Genomic DNA, 17,168 nt, shown 5'->3' with positions numbered 1-17,168 from the left:
GAACATACATCACATTTGTTAAAAATACTTTAGAGTTGAAAAGTCTTCGGTGCGCTTCGTTCTACAGGTAGTAACGTTTCTGTAAAGATACAACTGGTCTAATTTGTGCCTTAGGTTATTAGGGACAGGTATCGTCTAAGCGTGTTGGTAGAAGAGGATGGAGAGGATGGTTTAAGTCCTTCATTTTGCACATATACTCTTTACATATCTTATCTCTTCTATACGCAAGGGTCTCCACCCGTGCTAACTCGAGGGCTTCTGAGTAACTATCGGCACATGGGAAAATTATCTTAAGCGCCCTTTTCTGTATGGATTCAATTTTGTCAGACAGATAACCTAGAATGGATTGCCATACTGGTACGGCGTACTCTATAACAGATCTAACAGCGCTTGTACAGACCATTAACATGCTACCTTGGTCAACGCCGGCTCGACGTAGAATACGTAGAGAGTAGAGCTTCTTGCAAGGTTTTATATATATGTCGTTAACATGACTATTCCACCTAAGGTCGCTATCGATGAATACTCCTAGAATCTTGTAAGTGGATACGCGTTCTATAGTGTTATTACCAATAACTAATGGTCTGAGAGTAAAATTAGGATGCGACCTAAAGATAATTAACTTTATGTCGTATCCTAACATTCAAACTAAGAGTCCTTTTACGGCAAGTTAAAAAAAACAAATCCAAGAAATATCGATCAAACACCTTGGAACTTCGATTAGAAGTAAAAGGAGGAATGGCGTTTAATCAGACAAGGGAGGGGAGGGTGACCGAAAAGGCATTGAGGATTGTACAGTACTATTCGCTACCGAGACTAATAGAACTTTAACTCGTTACTTTAGCTAGCAGTACTATTTTTCTTACAGGCTGAATCGGTTTGGAAAATAATCATCTACATCAGATCGGTGTAGAGAAAGATAAAGATATAGCAGCAACGAAACTGAATGTGAACATTCGGCGCTACCTCCTCTACCAGAGAGGAGCTCACTCAATTCATAACCGCAGTCAATTCTTTTCACCCGGCTCTGAAATATACTTGGGAAATTTCTGACAATTCTTTATCCTTTTTAGACGTCAAAGTTTCAATTGAAGGTAACGGTTTATGCACTAGTGTGTATTACAAATCTACACACTCGCATAATTACTTGTTATATTCGTCTTCGCATCCATCTCACGTTAAGAATTCCATTCCTTTTTCTCAGTTGATTCGTAATAAACCCGTGAAAGTGATACATCAGATACAATGAAATATATGATATATCTACTGCGAGGATCGTGCATCATACGTATCTAATACCGCAGTTCAAAAATATGAACTTCATATATTTCATTGCATCTGATGTATCACTTTCACGGGTTTATTACGAATCAACTTAACAGCCTGCTCCCAGTTGGCTTGTTAGCTCAATTGGTAAGAGCGCTGCACTAGTATCGCAGAGGTCAGTGGTTCGAATCCCGTACAGGCCTGATTTTTTTTTTCAGGTCCGATTTTCGCTATTGCTTAAATTGCGCTATCTACTGCGAGGATCGTGCATCATACGTATCTAATACCGCAGTTCAAAATATATGAACTTCATATATTTCATTGTATCTGTTCTTTTACTCTGATGACGAAGTCAGACGTGGGGTCGCTGACCACATGTTTATATACCTTGTTACCGTTTTCATCAGTACCATTTAGTTGCTTGTAAGCTTCTGTTAGATAGTCCCTTTTGTTTTGCACTACTACTGCTGCGCCTTTGTCAGCTTGGAAAATAACAATACCACTATCACGTTTAAGCGATTTAATAGCTTCGCGTTCTAGCCTAGTGATGTTAGAGCGTTGCGCGTTGTGGGGCGCGTGTTGCAAGATGGCACGTTTTACTCCATTTAAATAGCAGTCTAAGGCTAGATCTCTGCCCGGAGATGGCGTCCAATTCAATGGTTTCTTGTAGGTGTTGTCATCGTCAAGCTCTGTGTTACTATTGTCGTCATTACCAAAGTATTCCCTTAAGCGCATTCGGCGACCCCATTGTTTGATGTCAGTAATGAGTTCAGTTTTGTTTACATTTGTCGGCGTAGGGACAAATTTCAGACCTTTACTCAAGATCCTGAGTTCGTGCTCCGATAATGTGCGGTCCGAGAGATTGATAGCATTTTCGAAGTTGTTATAATTAGCTCGTGGTTTCGTGTTGCGTCTGCCACGGTGGGTCATCCTATCTTCCCACCTGCCCTACAACAGCTCAAGCAAACGATGCAACCTGTGCCTTAAAGAGAAATTCCTAATAATCTGCAACCCAGACCTATCAACACTCAACAAGCGTAACGAACTCGTCTCTTCCTGCCGACACAGAAACAAAGCACTCCTACGCAACAGCTGACTTGACACTTTTCACACTGCATAAACCTTGTTAATTAGCAATTAGTATAGTATATAAGCGATGGTATCGCATTATTCTGCCATTAAAATCCCCTGATGAGTGGGCAACCACGAAACCGGTCTGTAGGGATGTATATGTAGTTGTTTTTTTCCGACTACCACATATCATATATACATATATATATGTATATTTCAAGGTGTTTTTAAAGTAAGTTACAGGCATCCCACTTTGCTGATAGTAGCTTTATGGTGTAACAATTATTATAACAATTCAACAATCAGAATATGTAAATTAGCTTAACTTTTAAAAATTAGATTACTTTAGTCATTACTTTCAGTACCGACTTTAAAATGCATGCAAAGCCTCCCCTTTTTACCCCCAAAATATTGAAAAAGTCTAAGATTTAGCTATCACAATCAGTTCTCAATCTCCCAAAAATTGCGATTGACTTAGAATAAAAAGCGTTTATCACGTTTCTCAAACTTACAAGGGAGGAATAAATTAAGAAACAGATATAATAACATTAAAAATTATTAAACATACTATTTCATTTACTTTGCCAAAGCAAGAGTTATTGTTTGTTAAAGAAGCTGTTTCAAAAGTATCAATAAAATTTTTTAAGAAAATCGCGCGATCTTCGTAGACTAAGTAAACAGAAATGATGCTTTAATGAACTGTGTTATTGCAATCAATCTTGGCGATAAAATTTCAATTTTTGATGGTCAAACGGAAATGTGTATATATCTAGAAGTTCAAAGTAGGAATTCAACTTGGTGGGATCTGTGTTTAAATCATTCCATACGGAGAGCCTCACCTTCGTTCTTTCGCCTGCCAAAGAACTTCAATCTGCCAGAGATTGGACCACAACCTTGTTGAACATTTTTGAAACTAAGCACAGAAACGAACAGAAGTCGACCTGAAAACTTCAACGAAGGTCCGTCTATCATGAGAAACTCACCGATCGAGGTAGGAATTTCTCGTGAAACAACTGAGTCACTGGGAAACAAACCTCAGCAGTCCTATAGTTGGCTGTTGGTTTCACTGGTAAACTGAGATAAATTTAAGATAAAGGACTCTCCAAATACGTACTAATTACGACAAATCTTTTTTTTCATAGTCTCAAAGTAGATTAATATACGGACTAGCTTCGTTTTCCTTTTTTTCAAGTTTACTGTGCCCGATTCTAGGACATGCAAAAAAAATAGCGCTGGAAAAGATTATTCTCTCAGGCCTTCATCAGTTACATAACTGATGAGCATCAAAGAGCGAAAGGTTTCGTTTCCAAGCAGGCGTTATAAAAACCTGTATTGGAGTGAGTCGTAAATGTTTTGCTGATATAACTTCAATCTCCAGAAAGGAAAGGTTTTCCAGCCACAGTACCAGGAGAGTCTTGGAAAGACGATAAAGACAGAGGAGATTTTTTCGGAAACATGGAGACTCTCCCACGCGAGAACAATTTCTTTACCTGTGAAACCAGATATTTCGTTTTGTGTGTACAGTGACAGTTGATTGATTAAATTACTCCGGCCCCGGCCGGACCAACACTCAAGGTCTTAAAATAATTGAGAAGAATATGCTTCCTTTCTATAACATCAAGAAATGGTTAGATATTCTAGTCTTCTCCGATAGGGACGAATAAATGGAGGTCCCGTCTCCTGTAGGGTTAGGAGTAGGAGACGTTAATTTCCCATGCACGAGATTACTGTGTGATGTATGTCCTCCCCTGGGGTGGGATGGGTGGGTTTGTTGGAGCTTAAACCTCGTAGGGGACCCATGCCCTTTTGTTTCTGCTCCAGTACTTGGTACAAATCCTCAAATAAATAAATAAATAAATTACTGATTCTCATATTACCTATGTATAAAGAGGCGATTACACATTAGACAGACAATAAACGAGTTGGAATTACGCCTACGCTTGGTTTATTATAGATTTCGACATCAGCGCCGGCACCATATACTGGATTCAGCCTCAGGGGCCAACTGCTAGTTTCCAAGGATACTGTGACATGTCAGCAGTTGGGCGTACGTATCAAGTTCATTTAAGTTTTCACTCTTTGTTGATTAACATATTTATTTAAGAATAACAATACCATTATTGCTTGGCAATCAATTGATTAGGATGGGCAAAAATCACTCAGTCATGGATTGCCAGTACGCTCAAGGGAGGAGTTAGGCTGACCTACGATGAGGAAGCTAATGGACTTACCATTTCAGGACATGTGATGTCTTTTGGCTGCGGAATTGCACCAGACTTTGAGGCCTTGATTTTCATCGATGGTTACAAGAGAAAAATTAAGCATACCCGAGAATTTCGTGGAAAATCGTGGCGTTGGAGCATTTTTGGTGATGAGGAAATTAATTGAAACATCATTTTTGAATAGTACTACTTATCTGAAAAATACCAGCCCTGTTCCTATCACACTCTTTTAAGAGATTAAAATCATTAACAGGGCCCCTCCCAAATTCAATAGATAGTTTAAAGGTTCATGAGATCACGATACAACATTGTTACCTGGGAAAGGGGGGTGGGGGGGGCTGCAATGGGCAAAAGAGATAAAAGTGCGTTAAGAGGGGTTTGAAAAGATTGATGTATCACCAAATTTGTCGCCGATTGTAGATGGAATTAATGATTCGGTTGGTGGTTTTGCCCTCGATCACATAGCCGGTTATCTTTCTCACACGTGATCATCTCCAATCGATCGTCCAGAAGAAGAAACTTAAAAACAAATCGAATGCGAAATTAATAAAATGAAAAAGGCGTAGAGTTTTCTCCTCCGTTTGCTACAGCCCACGAGTTTGATGGAAAAATTACGAGATGCGACAACTTGGCGACAAATTTATGGAGAGATTAACATAGCTTACAGCATGCAACAGCCGTTTTGAGAAGACAACCGATGACAGAGAACGCTGCCATGGTGGCAGGATTTGTGAAGGATTTAAATTTGTTGCATCAGCTTTTAGCTCTGTAAGCTTCGAGCAATCCCCGCTTTTCGGCGGAGTCCGTCTCGGGATATAAAAAACAGACAATCAACGACTGCATGTGGCTACTGTTATGGCACAATTTTGTAGCACTGAAAAGAACTAGAGATTGTATAAAGATGCTAGAGGGTATTGATGCAGAATATTTGTCTCACATGCAAAACAGAAAACTTGCCGCATACCACATATTTAGGAGTACTCTGTTCCACAAGAGAAAGATTAAAGCGATATTTGATGGTAACAAATAATAATATTAAAAAAGAACGCTCGATTGGTCCGTTTCGAGGAATTTCTCAAGGTATATGACTCAAAAGTGCTTGCAAATCAATCAGGTTTGATGAACAATCTACGAGAACAAAAACCTAAACAAACCCTCCCGTTGGGAATTCTAGGCTAGGTCAAGGACGCACGCAAACGTGACTTGCGATGGCGACTATCGTAAGAGAAGTAAGCCCTATCACAGCGGTCGAGGACGCGTTACTCAAACAGTGAAAAAAATGTGAGGACTGAAGCACATAAAAAAAAAACCAAGGCTCACAAGACAGTCACACTTAGCCAGAACATTCCTAATTTTATTAGTTAGCAAACACCTAATTTTAGTAGTTCATGGCACCGTTCCTCTATCGGTCTCTCCTTTTGGCTCCTATAATAATTAAAAAAATGCTCCTTTTAATTTTGCTTGATACTTAAAAATTATTTTCTTATTTTAGTCATTGCAATTCCATCTTCATGAGATTTTTGTTTCATACCCCCGGGTTCCGTTGAAGAGGGTCATCCTGTTAACCTTCGGACCTTACTCGCCTCGCATATTTAGCGGCTCTTTAAGGCATTAGTACAGACTCAAGTAGTAAAGTGCACTCCCTTCGAATAAGGAAATTACATCTTCAAAGTTTCCTTGATATTTCTGCGAGGAAAAGTCTTTGCAGACGCCACTTTGAAATTTTTTTGAGATGTTAAGCATCTTTTGTGGTGCCGCGGCAAGAACTGAAAAATTATGTCCTTGGATCTACTGGGTATACTTCGCTTATTCAAGCTGTAAAATGTTCTCTCTTCGAAAAAAAGTTTTTTTCTTGAAGTTTTCATGAAGCACCGATCACACCTTTCAAGATATTTCTGCAAGGATAAGCACCATTCTGAAATTACTTTGAGTTGTTTATCGTTTTCTGTAGCAATCCAAAACAAAGAATTAGTAGCACCGGGGCAAAACTGGGTCAAGATTGGAATTCTTTTGTTGTCCTCACTCAATTATTGCGACAATATATAGAAGGCAGTAGCTACAAAAACGATATGAAACGCCGTTTTATGCCATAATTGACCACTTCTTGTACAGAATCTCGCTCAAAAAAATAACACTTAATTCGCCTTCGCAAGAGAAACATGGATTAAATTTACTAGATTATTCTTAGTTTAATCTAAGTGGTTTCTGTGTCCAACTGTAAACAGCGTAAATTTGGGAAAACCTCTTACAATGTGGTAACAGCTATTAAGCTGTCATGAAGCCATTACCTTCCAGGAAAGACGATGTTAAATGTAAATAAAGGCTTTTTTCGTTTTAGGATTTCACGAAAGTACCGGGTAATTAAAAGCATTAAGGACAACATATCCACCAACATACTTCTCGTCTTAAGTCGGACGCACCCAAGTACTTAATGATGATGATGATGGAAGATTTATTTGTGTTTTTAAATGTACAAATGTAAATCTCACTACATATAGGCAATTTACAAATGCTGCTTGAGATTGGCTTATTCAACACACACACAAAACTCAAAATTGCATCAAATCTGAGTTGTCCCAATTGCTATTTCTGCAACAAAAGACGTAATATGTTGCTCTAATAGCTATATTTATCATTTTATTGATTATGTAAAGTTGCTGCTTTTTGGCAATGCCTATGTCATTTATCATGGCTAAGAACGTAGAGCATTCATCTGAGAAAACGCCAAGGGAGCTCATCGAGAGATTTACAAATTTCACACATCTGAAGGTTCTACTCATTTCGTTAATCAAGTTCCGATATTTTTCTTTTTTACGTACTGCATTGTTGTACAAGTTAGATTCGAAACCAACTGTTAATTCTAGAACATATAGGCACTTGGACTGGGTTAGGAAAAGGAGATCTGGGCAATAATTTTCACCAGTTATTATTGAGGGATTTAGAAAACCAGTCACATCTGCAGAGATTGAGGAGCTAACATTAATTACAGGTTGAAGGGACTTGGCAATGAAGTTAAGGATTGAGTCGTGTCTCCAGGTGAAGCGATCAAGGCATTGTTGACAACCAGCGACAACATGAAGGAGTGACTCAGGATTAAGGCAAAAGGAACAATCAGGACTTTGTGATAATCCCCATCTTACCAAATTCTTACGTGTAGGACTGAGAGAGTTGTTGATGTAGCGGGTGGTAAAGTTGTAAATGTTCTTCGGTAGATGGGACTGGGCCACTGACCAGATAGAATTTCGTTCATCTCTTGTGTTTTCAAGGGAAATATTTTTTTTATGGTTATGGCAGAACATGTCAACCAAATTGAAACAGAAAACTGAGCGAGTTTCGTTTACAACATTGTTTCGCCAAAGGAAAGATCGAAGTTGGGTTTATAGCGCAGACCTTGTAATCAACTCACGTAGTTGCTTAAGATTTTCTCCTCTTTTGACCTTGACGAAAAAATGAAGAAGGGATTTAAACATGACTTTTAATTAAACGAAAAAAAAAATCAATTCCTGGTCAGTTTGTCATCATGACTTTACAGATGGTACAGATGGTAGGTTGCATGTCGACCATGGGTAAGTTATGGTAATGAATAAGAAACCAAGTGATCCATTAAAGAAAAAAAAAAAACAGGGGGGGATAGGCCCAAATGATTGATTTTTCTACCACACTTCTTTCTTTCGCTGACTCGCCTTATTTCTGCTAGTTGAAGTGGGCTGTTTTCTTCCCTTCTGAACGTATAAGGAATGAAAAACAACTCACGAGAATGTGAAGGGTCCGTTGACGTAAGTGGGTTTCGTAGCGAGACAACAATTTGTTCACTATGTGCATCCTCCACCCAAAACGACGATACAAAGTTCAATAGTGAAGTACATTTCAATTGATAATTTAAACTGAGAAAGACAGAATCCCCAAAGCTATATATTATTCAAGAATCTTGCTCAGCTTTGCTTCGCTATTCAGGATCCTTTTCAGACGAGTCGCCATATTCTTCACAACCACTTTCTTGAAATCATTCAGAAGGTTTACACCAGGTAAACTATAGTGGGGAAGACTTCCACTCTCCAAATATAACTGCACCTCTCCAAGAAATTTAAGGAAATGCTTCCCTAAAGCGTCTCCGCTCACCCAGTCTAGGCCTCTAACAAGAGAATTTAAACTTGTGTTCTCTTGATTTTAGTGCATGAAGGCGGTCTTCAAATAGTAGGAATCCAATGGAAAAGATGTTACCTGCCTCTTAACCACGGTGTTTACGATTCGAAGAAGCTCTTGCTAACAGCCATGGTCCTTCTGGTCCATGTTCTCCAGGACTTGCTTCTCCTCCAACGAAAACGACTGCCTCCAAAAAAACCTTGTGGTTAAAAAAAAAACAAGTAGTTTACCTTTAAAAGGCTTTGGCACATACCAGCTATCCTCGACTTGGAAGCAAGGGACGAGATCAACTGATAGTAGCTTTTCTGTAGATCCTTTCCTGAAAGTATCCACCTGGACTGTTGGTCCGTGTGTACGGACAACCAGACGAATGTCAGAGAACTCTCCTCTAGGTTTGACTTTATTCACTGCTCGTTGAACAATACTGAGGAACCAACGATTTGGAAAACTCTTGGGGTCAAGATAACCTTCATGACCCGAATACTTCCAGAAAATCCGGTTATCTCTTCACTTCAAACGGACATACCCAGGCACTTCGATCTCGATTTCTGAACCTGGCGTTCCCAGTACTACCATGATGTCTACTTCATCGGCAGATTCAGTCTTCAGCCTTTCGTAAAAACTGCCAGTGTACTGCAGATTTATAATCCGAAGTTCGGATTTCTGTCGACAGAACTCTATGATCTGGTCTTCAATGTAATCGTTCACCAGTGTTCTGGTACGAGTTTTGTTTATATCAGAAATCTTCACACACTTTGCAGAGAAATCACGAAGCTCCTTCGTTAAAGATGTGGCGTCTCCTTCTCTTGCCTTAGCTAACGCCTTGTTCTGATAAATAAAGAAAACGATCTTGATGGTTTGTAAGGGAGTTGTATTCAATACACTTCCATGTGTGCGACCTGATTCAGTGTGCTCAAGAAACTATCTACGTATGAGACACAATTCATAGTGGTAGTTTTTTTTTCCGCCTCCCTTCCTTCTTTCTTTACTTGCTAAACTCAGTTTAAGGCAGCACTTTCACTAAGGCTTCGATTAATGCAAACTAATGTATTTCCATTAAAAATCCATACTTTTTGTTGCATTTTTAAGCCTCATCCACACATTATGTTACTCCTCCCGTATTACGTATACTGTTTTCCAAAGCCTTTGATTTCTCACTTGAATGCTAGAAACGGAACCTTGACATGAGTTCAGAGTTTCACGGCTTTTTTGCAGTTTCCACCAAAAAGCGTTAAAAGTAATCTTACGTTTTCTTTTTTATTCAAAATTCTTCTTTAAATATATATGTTCAGATGTTCAGTGTCGTGAGAACCGAAAAATTGTCGAGTACTGATGGCCGAAAAATTTAAAAACGATTCACGTATCCATTTATTGTAAATACAACCGTGTGAGTTTTCGTTGCGTACCAATCAACAAACCACCCACGAGATATGCTAGAAATAATCATTTTGTTACTTCCAACATATGTCTTCTCATTTCCTTGATGAACACTCTTTTTTTACTTAAAGTCAAAATTTCAAACATCCCGAGTGTTCTTAAATCTAACTTCACTGCGGATGGAAATACGGCTGCCCTACAATTTTCTTCAAGAGGCGTTTAATCTGTCAATCTTCACGCTTAGCAGATAACTTTTTTGGCCGTTTTACGGCTAACGATTAACCCCCTTGAGACCCTCCTACTTCTAACAAAAAAAATCTAAATTCCACCAACACGTATATGATAAAAATTAAATACGCTAACTTGATTTGACGACGGTGATTGTTCTTTCTTGATGTAGTCATAGTGTTATCAAAATAGCTAGACACCAAAGCTAGTGACTATGCTTTGCTCACACGCATGGTTCGAAAAAGTGCCTAAAATGGCGTTACAGCCCGAAAGTATATATCAAATTTACATTTCGTGACACATGCCTAATCTTTGGAACGGCCTACACCGAAAAATTACGTAACGCTATATAAAAAAATTGGTAAGCGCACGATTTGGTGAGCATCGCGTGACATCTCGATAAGAACTTATTCGGACAGACTTCCGGTTTTACCAGAAAAACATGCAGGTGGTTCTCGGAAAAAAGTAGTTTTGTTTTTATCACAGTGAAAACCTGGATCCCAATACATGTAAGTGATTTGTAAATTTACCAGTTCAAAGGTAATCACAGTTTTTTTCGCTTTTTTAGTTGACTTAAAACCCTTGCTACCTACTTGAACAGGTTGGTCTATTCTTGTTTAATTAAATCTATCTCACGTTATCCACGTAAATTTTGTATTCACGAATGAAAGCATTGGCAGTGAAAGTTTGTTAGAACCAAATAAAAGCATGATGTATGCACAGCGATAACAGGTATAAACACCTAAGGAAAAAATTTTTAAAGAAGCAAGCTTCCGCAAAGGATGGATGTACCCTTCAAAGCGTGTGTCGATCAAAACAAAAGAAACTTTCTCAATATTTTTATCAATTAATATACGAGGCAAGGCCTTCAGTCTAACCTGGTGTTGAAATTTCCGATGCTTCTTCACCCTTTTCGTTAAGAATCTGTTGCGTTGAAACAGGTGTTAGGGCTTTCTTGAGCGAATAAATCTATACTGAAACAGTTCAATACTGCCTCGAACGTCTGTAATGAGGTGCATTCGGTCCAATTGAAAACTGAAAGTGAGATAGACTTAAGTAGATGAATGTGATGTAGTAGAATCGAATGGGGGAATTCCCTGCGTCGCACTTTTGATTCGATCCAACTTAAGATATCGCAGCAGATATAGCGAACATTTGAATGAAAAAAGCTAGAATCTGCCCTTTTCTTATATAAAATATTTTTGAAAACTATATTATATCTCAAAATAACGCTCAATATATATATATATATTTATGTTTCGAAAATTATCTTACGGTATACGCCTCAAATTTGCTAGCTAGTCAATAGTATTTGTTGATGGAAGCTCTTTCGTTTTCGTGTCCTGTGCATCAGTAAAAAAAGAAATCAGTAAAAACCCTTCATCTATTATGCACTGTTTTGCTTTCGAATCTCCTTGTCTTCTAGTATCTCTTCATGATTTTCATAATTTCTGTCACAGAAAGCAAAAATATATACAATCACAATGACTGAAAAAGTAAGTTTTCACAAGACTTAAGTAGGGACATATATAATTATGATTTGTGCATGTTTAATGTATTAAAGAAGTCTTACCACAGAAAAGTTTGGTAAAAATTGCTCGGAAAATGTAGAATCTACATTTTTTTACGTACAATTTTCTAAAATATTGTTCGATGAGGCTATTTTATGGAAGAAAATGATAACGTGGAAGTTTCTGTCTTTCAAGTAGTTACCAATCAACTCATTAGATTTGCATGAAGGCAGGAATATAATTTTGTTTCAAGTTCGTTGGTTTTCTTTTGTGCGTAATCATCATGAATTCGGGAAAAATAAACCTTCTCAACGCCAAACAGGTAGAGCGCCATTACGAAATTATAATCTTCCAAACTAGATATTAATAAATGAGGGCCTATTTTGCCCCTAACTCCTTAGGGCTGGCTTGTAAAAGGTGTCTGAAGAGCTTAAAAGGTGACCTCTGCACTATTTTCCAGTATATTTGTATTTCGAAGGGCAACTGGGCGAGAGGAGATTAAAGGATTTCATCAACGATTGGGTGAGAAAGAGTAAAGAATTAACAAAGGCCAAGGTTAAGGTGGCTCAATAGGGTTTTTTGGCCGGGCGAAGAATGGGTACGAAAATAGCGCGCGCTTTTAAATGGCATCAAATATGTAAACAAACATGGCGGCTTCACGCGAGTGCACAATTTTTGTCACATAATGGCGAAATTTACTTGACGAGAGTGAAACGGCACCGATACTTTCCAGTAATGAGCACAATATTGACAGTGAAAGACCAGAAGTTTACACAATGCCTATACAACATCCGTAATGCGTCGGGTCGCTTTCGGAAAGTGGAAGCGATCGAAACCAGAAAAGAAACAAAAATAAAAAGGTTACACGGAGGATTCAAAACGTGGAATGCCAAAAGGAAGCTCCAGTATGATAACATATCCATGGAAAACGAACCCCCCAGCAAAACGAATGACACGAGCACGTGAGGTCAGTACATTTTTCTTTATTCGGAACTCTTAATTTTTGGTAAGATTTTCCTGTCAAGATTGTCCTAATTATCGGCCTACCTGTTCTGTTGACTCCAACCCTGATTCCCATCAGCAGAATAAAGCTAAGAGGAAGGCGAACCTGCCACAAGGATCCAGACTGGTGGACTTAGAAACCCTTACAGATGGTCTGAAGGAATGTTTATTTTGTCATTACGGTAAATTCTCACTATTTTTAACTGCACTATAGCATATTTTACACCATTATCGTATAAAACAACATAACAAATATAGTGTAGTCTTTTTTCCCTGTTAGTTTACAGTGTATTTTACAATATTTCTAGGCCCTTTGTCTCTTGGCAATGTTATTGAAGAACAGCACAGTGGCTCGGCAAGCACGTTTACTGTTATATGCAGCCAATGCAATGGGGGAAACACCATTAAAACATCAAAAGAGCACAGATCTGGTGCACGCGGTCCACTGACCTTTGATGTGAACATGAGAGCTGCCCTTGGCTGTTTACACACAGGAGTGGGCAACACCCATTTAAACAATTTACTTTCAATCCTCAATGTGCCTGCACTGAACTCATCGACTTTTAAAAATCGGGAAAGGGAAGCTGGAAAGGCAATAGAGCTAGTAGCAAAAAATAGTTGCCAGCAATTCCTACACTTTGAACGAGAGAAGGCAATTGAAAATGGTAACAAGCCTGACCAGAACAATTTGATATCTATTGCCTGTTCTTACGACATGGGGAGGCAGAAACGGGGGCGAGGTTTCAACTCTAAGACCGGACATGCTGCAGTCATGGGCCTTTCAACTGGTAAGGTCCTTGACTACACAACAAACAATAAAATGTGCCACTCCTGTGATGAAGCTAAAAAGGCAGGAAAACAACCAAATGACCATGACTGTAGAAAAAATCATTCAGGCTCTTCAAAGTCAATGGAGCCTTTAGCTGCAGTTGAACTTTTCAATAAGGTAACTAAATCAAATGTCAAATTTTCAATTTACACCGGGGATGATGATTCAATGACTGAATCTCACCTAGAGCAAAAGGTACCCTATGGTGTGGAAAAATGAAGTGATACAGTTCACATAAAAAGATCTCTTACAACACGCCTATACAACTTGAGCCAACGAAGTAGGTTCCCCAACAGTTCAGTGTTGTCACAGAAAGTCATAAATTACCTTGTCAAATCCTTTACACACTGTATTGCACAAAATAAGGGGGATGCCACAAACATGAAATCTGCAATTCATAGCATTGTGCCTCATGCATTTGGTGACCACACTGGTTGTAGAGAAACATGGTGTAGATACAAGAAAGACCCTTCTCATTATTGTCACAGAGATCTTCCCTATGGCAAAGACCTCCAAGGAGATGGCATTCAATCAGCCCTGAAATCTCTCTTTGATGAATATAGCACAGACATTGTTATAAACAAACTTGCACCTGCAGCAAATTCTCAACGTAACGAGTCTCTGAACAGTTTGGTGGGCTCGAAGAACCCCAAAATTCGCTTTTACGGGGGAAGTGAAAGCAATGATTATAGTGTCCTGCAGTGTCTCTCAAGTAAATTTAGGTTACAGGTACATTCGTCAAACTCTAGCGTCACTTAACATAGAGCCAGGTATTTTCTGTGTAGACCATAATACGAAAATGGACATGAAAAGTTCGAAGGACAAACAAAGGAAATCAACAGTTGCATTCAAACGACGTCGATCACAATTACCAGATTTCAGAAACCTCGAAAAACGAGGGCAAAGAAGGTACCATGTATGAAAGTGGCATTGGCCTGAACCTGAACTCTTCTGCGACAACATTGGAGTTGAACAATTCTGAACTTTCAATCACTGATCTTTATGATATAACCGCTGCTGTCACGAAACAAGAACAGTACGAAAATGCAGTTCCGAAATACACTTCGAGACCCACAGTTCTAAAGGAAAAATTTGATGACAGTAAATTTTATCACTTTGTTTTATTTGACATCGAGACAAATTCAACGGGAAAATAAGCAGAAGTATGTCAGGTCGCTGCCGTGGATAGGTCAGCTAAACAATTCTCATGCTATATTCTACCAACCAGAGACATAGATTCTCACGCGTCAAAGGTCAACAAACTTACAGTTAAAACTGTCAATGGAATCCGTTGTTTTTTAGAAAGAGTCATTTTGAAATATGACATATCAAACATAATAGTGAAAGAATCCTTGAACCTGGAATAATGAAAGGAAGACCTCCACCTGTCTCCATTCCCCCCGCCCCCACCTTTTTCTTTTGACCCACGACACTCGACTTGCTTTATATTAGTTTATTTCTCTCTTGCCTTCCATCGCGTATGCCATGAAAGCCCCAATGTGAATTGAATTACTTCTACCCCGACGTGTAACTTGGCACATGATTTCGAAGGGCATGGAATTCCCATTTTCCATAAAAAGAAATCTATAAAATTAAGCTGTATTTTTAAAAACCAGGTTTTATAAGCTTCCATAACAGGCCACTCCAAAGCACCAGAAAATCGAAGGGCAGGATACCGTTATTTCCAGCAAAGAAAGTAATGTCCACTGACCGTACAAAAGTTTTTTATTGTAGCCAAAAATGATGGAAAATAACGAGGAATACGGATAGGTGGACAGTTATAACGCTAGTTTTATTCAAAATAGGTAAATTTTCGCGGTTGAAATTTTACTCTTCATAAATTCCGTTGTATTTGCTATATTTATTGCAAGAAAACTGCATCAAACTAATTCGTCTCTTTTTTTAGTTGGCAAAGCATATAGGAAACGGGCTCAGAAAAAACGCATAACATTTTTTTGACTAATACAGCCTTAACGAGCCGAGAATTATCCCTCAGTAAAAGACAACTTTGATTTTTTCGAGAGAACCTTACCAAACAAAGTTCTTCTTGGTCATGGAAATTGCCTTGTTGTCCTATATGTATCGATTTTCTGCAGTGACTCAGTAATAAGTTGTATATTATCTGAAGCAAAATCACACGCACTACAATGTATATAGTAAGCGGATACCGGAGTGTTTTAACTGATCTATCCGTCTTCTTATGAAAGAACATTATTCATTTCTACCTCACTATTGAGGATTGCTTGAAGACGATATGCCATATTTCTAGTAACTACTTGACTGATATCATCCAGGAGGTTCACACCAGATAACCAATAGTGTGTAAGATTTCTCCGCTCCAGAAAAATCTGTAGTGCTCGAATAAATCCAAGGAAATTTGTGCCCAGCGTGAATGGTTCCCCAGCGCGTCTCCACTGACCCAGTTCTGCAAACCTCCTCCCTTTATGTAGTGAATGAAGGCGGTCTTCAAGTAGTATGACTCCAGCGGTAAAGATGTTGCCTGCCTCTTAACCACAGTTTTCACGATTCGGAGGAGCTCGTGCCTGCAGCCATGATCTCTGTCCATGTACTCCAAGACTTGCTTTTCCTGTAATGAAAAAGACTGCCTCCACAGAAGCTCATGACTAGACACAGAATGTCTCCCTTCAGTGTAAGGCTTGGTAACATAGCAGCTCTCCCCGACTTGGGAACAAGGAACGAGATCAACTGGTAAAAGCTTCTCGTTAGTTCCTTTCCTGAGAATGTCCAGCTGTATTGCTGGCCCGTGGTAACGAACAACCAGACGAACCTCAGAGAATAGCGATTTAGCATTGAAATCATTCACTGCTCGGTTAACGAGGCTGTTAAACCAACCATCTCGAAGGCGCATAGGGTCGATATAGCCTTCACGACTTGCATACTTACGGAACGCCGAGTCTTCTCTTGCCATGATGCGGACATACCCAGGTATTCCGGATCCGAAAACCTCAATCTCTCCCCTTGTAATTTGGATATATCAACAAAGTTGAAGTGGTAAATTGGCCACCGCAACGATTTCAAAAGCTGACGTTTCGAGCGTCAGCCCTTCGTCGGAGCGAATGACGAAGGGCTAACGCTCGAAACGTCAGCTTTTGTAATCGTTGCGATGGCCAATTTAACACTTCAACTTTGTTGATATATCCAAATTATTTCGTTACTCCCACCGACGCAGCCCCAAACAGTTTCTTTCGAGACCATCAGCCTTTATTCTCTCCCCTTCTAGCTTTCAAAACCACCTTGACATCTACTTCATCGGCGGCTTCACTCTTCAGCCTCTCGTATACACTGCCGCTATATATACTCCAGTTTTAGTATTGGAAGAGAGGAGTGCTGTCTGCAGAACGCCATGATTTGATCTTCGACGTAATCTTTTACCAAGCGTCTTGAGTGGCGGGTCCATGTTCTCCGCAGAAATTTTGACATACTTTACAGAGAAAGCACGAAGTTTCCTCGTCAAATTTGAGGCGTCTCCTCTCCTTGCCTCGGCAAAGGCCATTATCT

At 39.2% G+C, this 17,168-nt stretch overlaps 3 pseudogenes across 1 annotated transcript; 1 reads left to right on the top strand and 2 right to left on the bottom strand.

The window, feature by feature from the left end:
* Positions 1-7,168: 7,168 nt before the first annotated feature.
* On the bottom strand, positions 7,169-9,784 carry LOC148738159 (cyclic GMP-AMP synthase-like receptor 3 pseudogene; annotated as a pseudogene).
* Positions 9,785-10,560: 776 nt separating this feature from the next.
* On the top strand, positions 10,561-15,016 carry LOC148738158 (uncharacterized; annotated as a pseudogene). Its single transcript, XR_015996803.1, has 4 exons — positions 10,561-10,579; positions 12,844-13,002; positions 13,129-14,361; positions 14,952-15,016. The product of XR_015996803.1 is annotated as an uncharacterized LOC148738158 (transcript).
* A 406-nt stretch (positions 15,017-15,422) lies between these two features.
* Positions 15,423-16,632, bottom strand: LOC148738157 (cyclic GMP-AMP synthase-like receptor 3 pseudogene; annotated as a pseudogene).
* Positions 16,633-17,168: the final 536 nt, after the last annotated feature.

The sequence above is a fragment of the Stylophora pistillata genome, chromosome 2 (genome assembly GCF_964205215.1).
Source record: "Stylophora pistillata chromosome 2, jaStyPist1.2, whole genome shotgun sequence".
In the NCBI taxonomy this organism is placed as follows: Eukaryota; Metazoa; Cnidaria; class Anthozoa; order Scleractinia; family Pocilloporidae; genus Stylophora; species Stylophora pistillata.
This window is presented reverse-complemented; position numbering and strand designations above follow the sequence as displayed.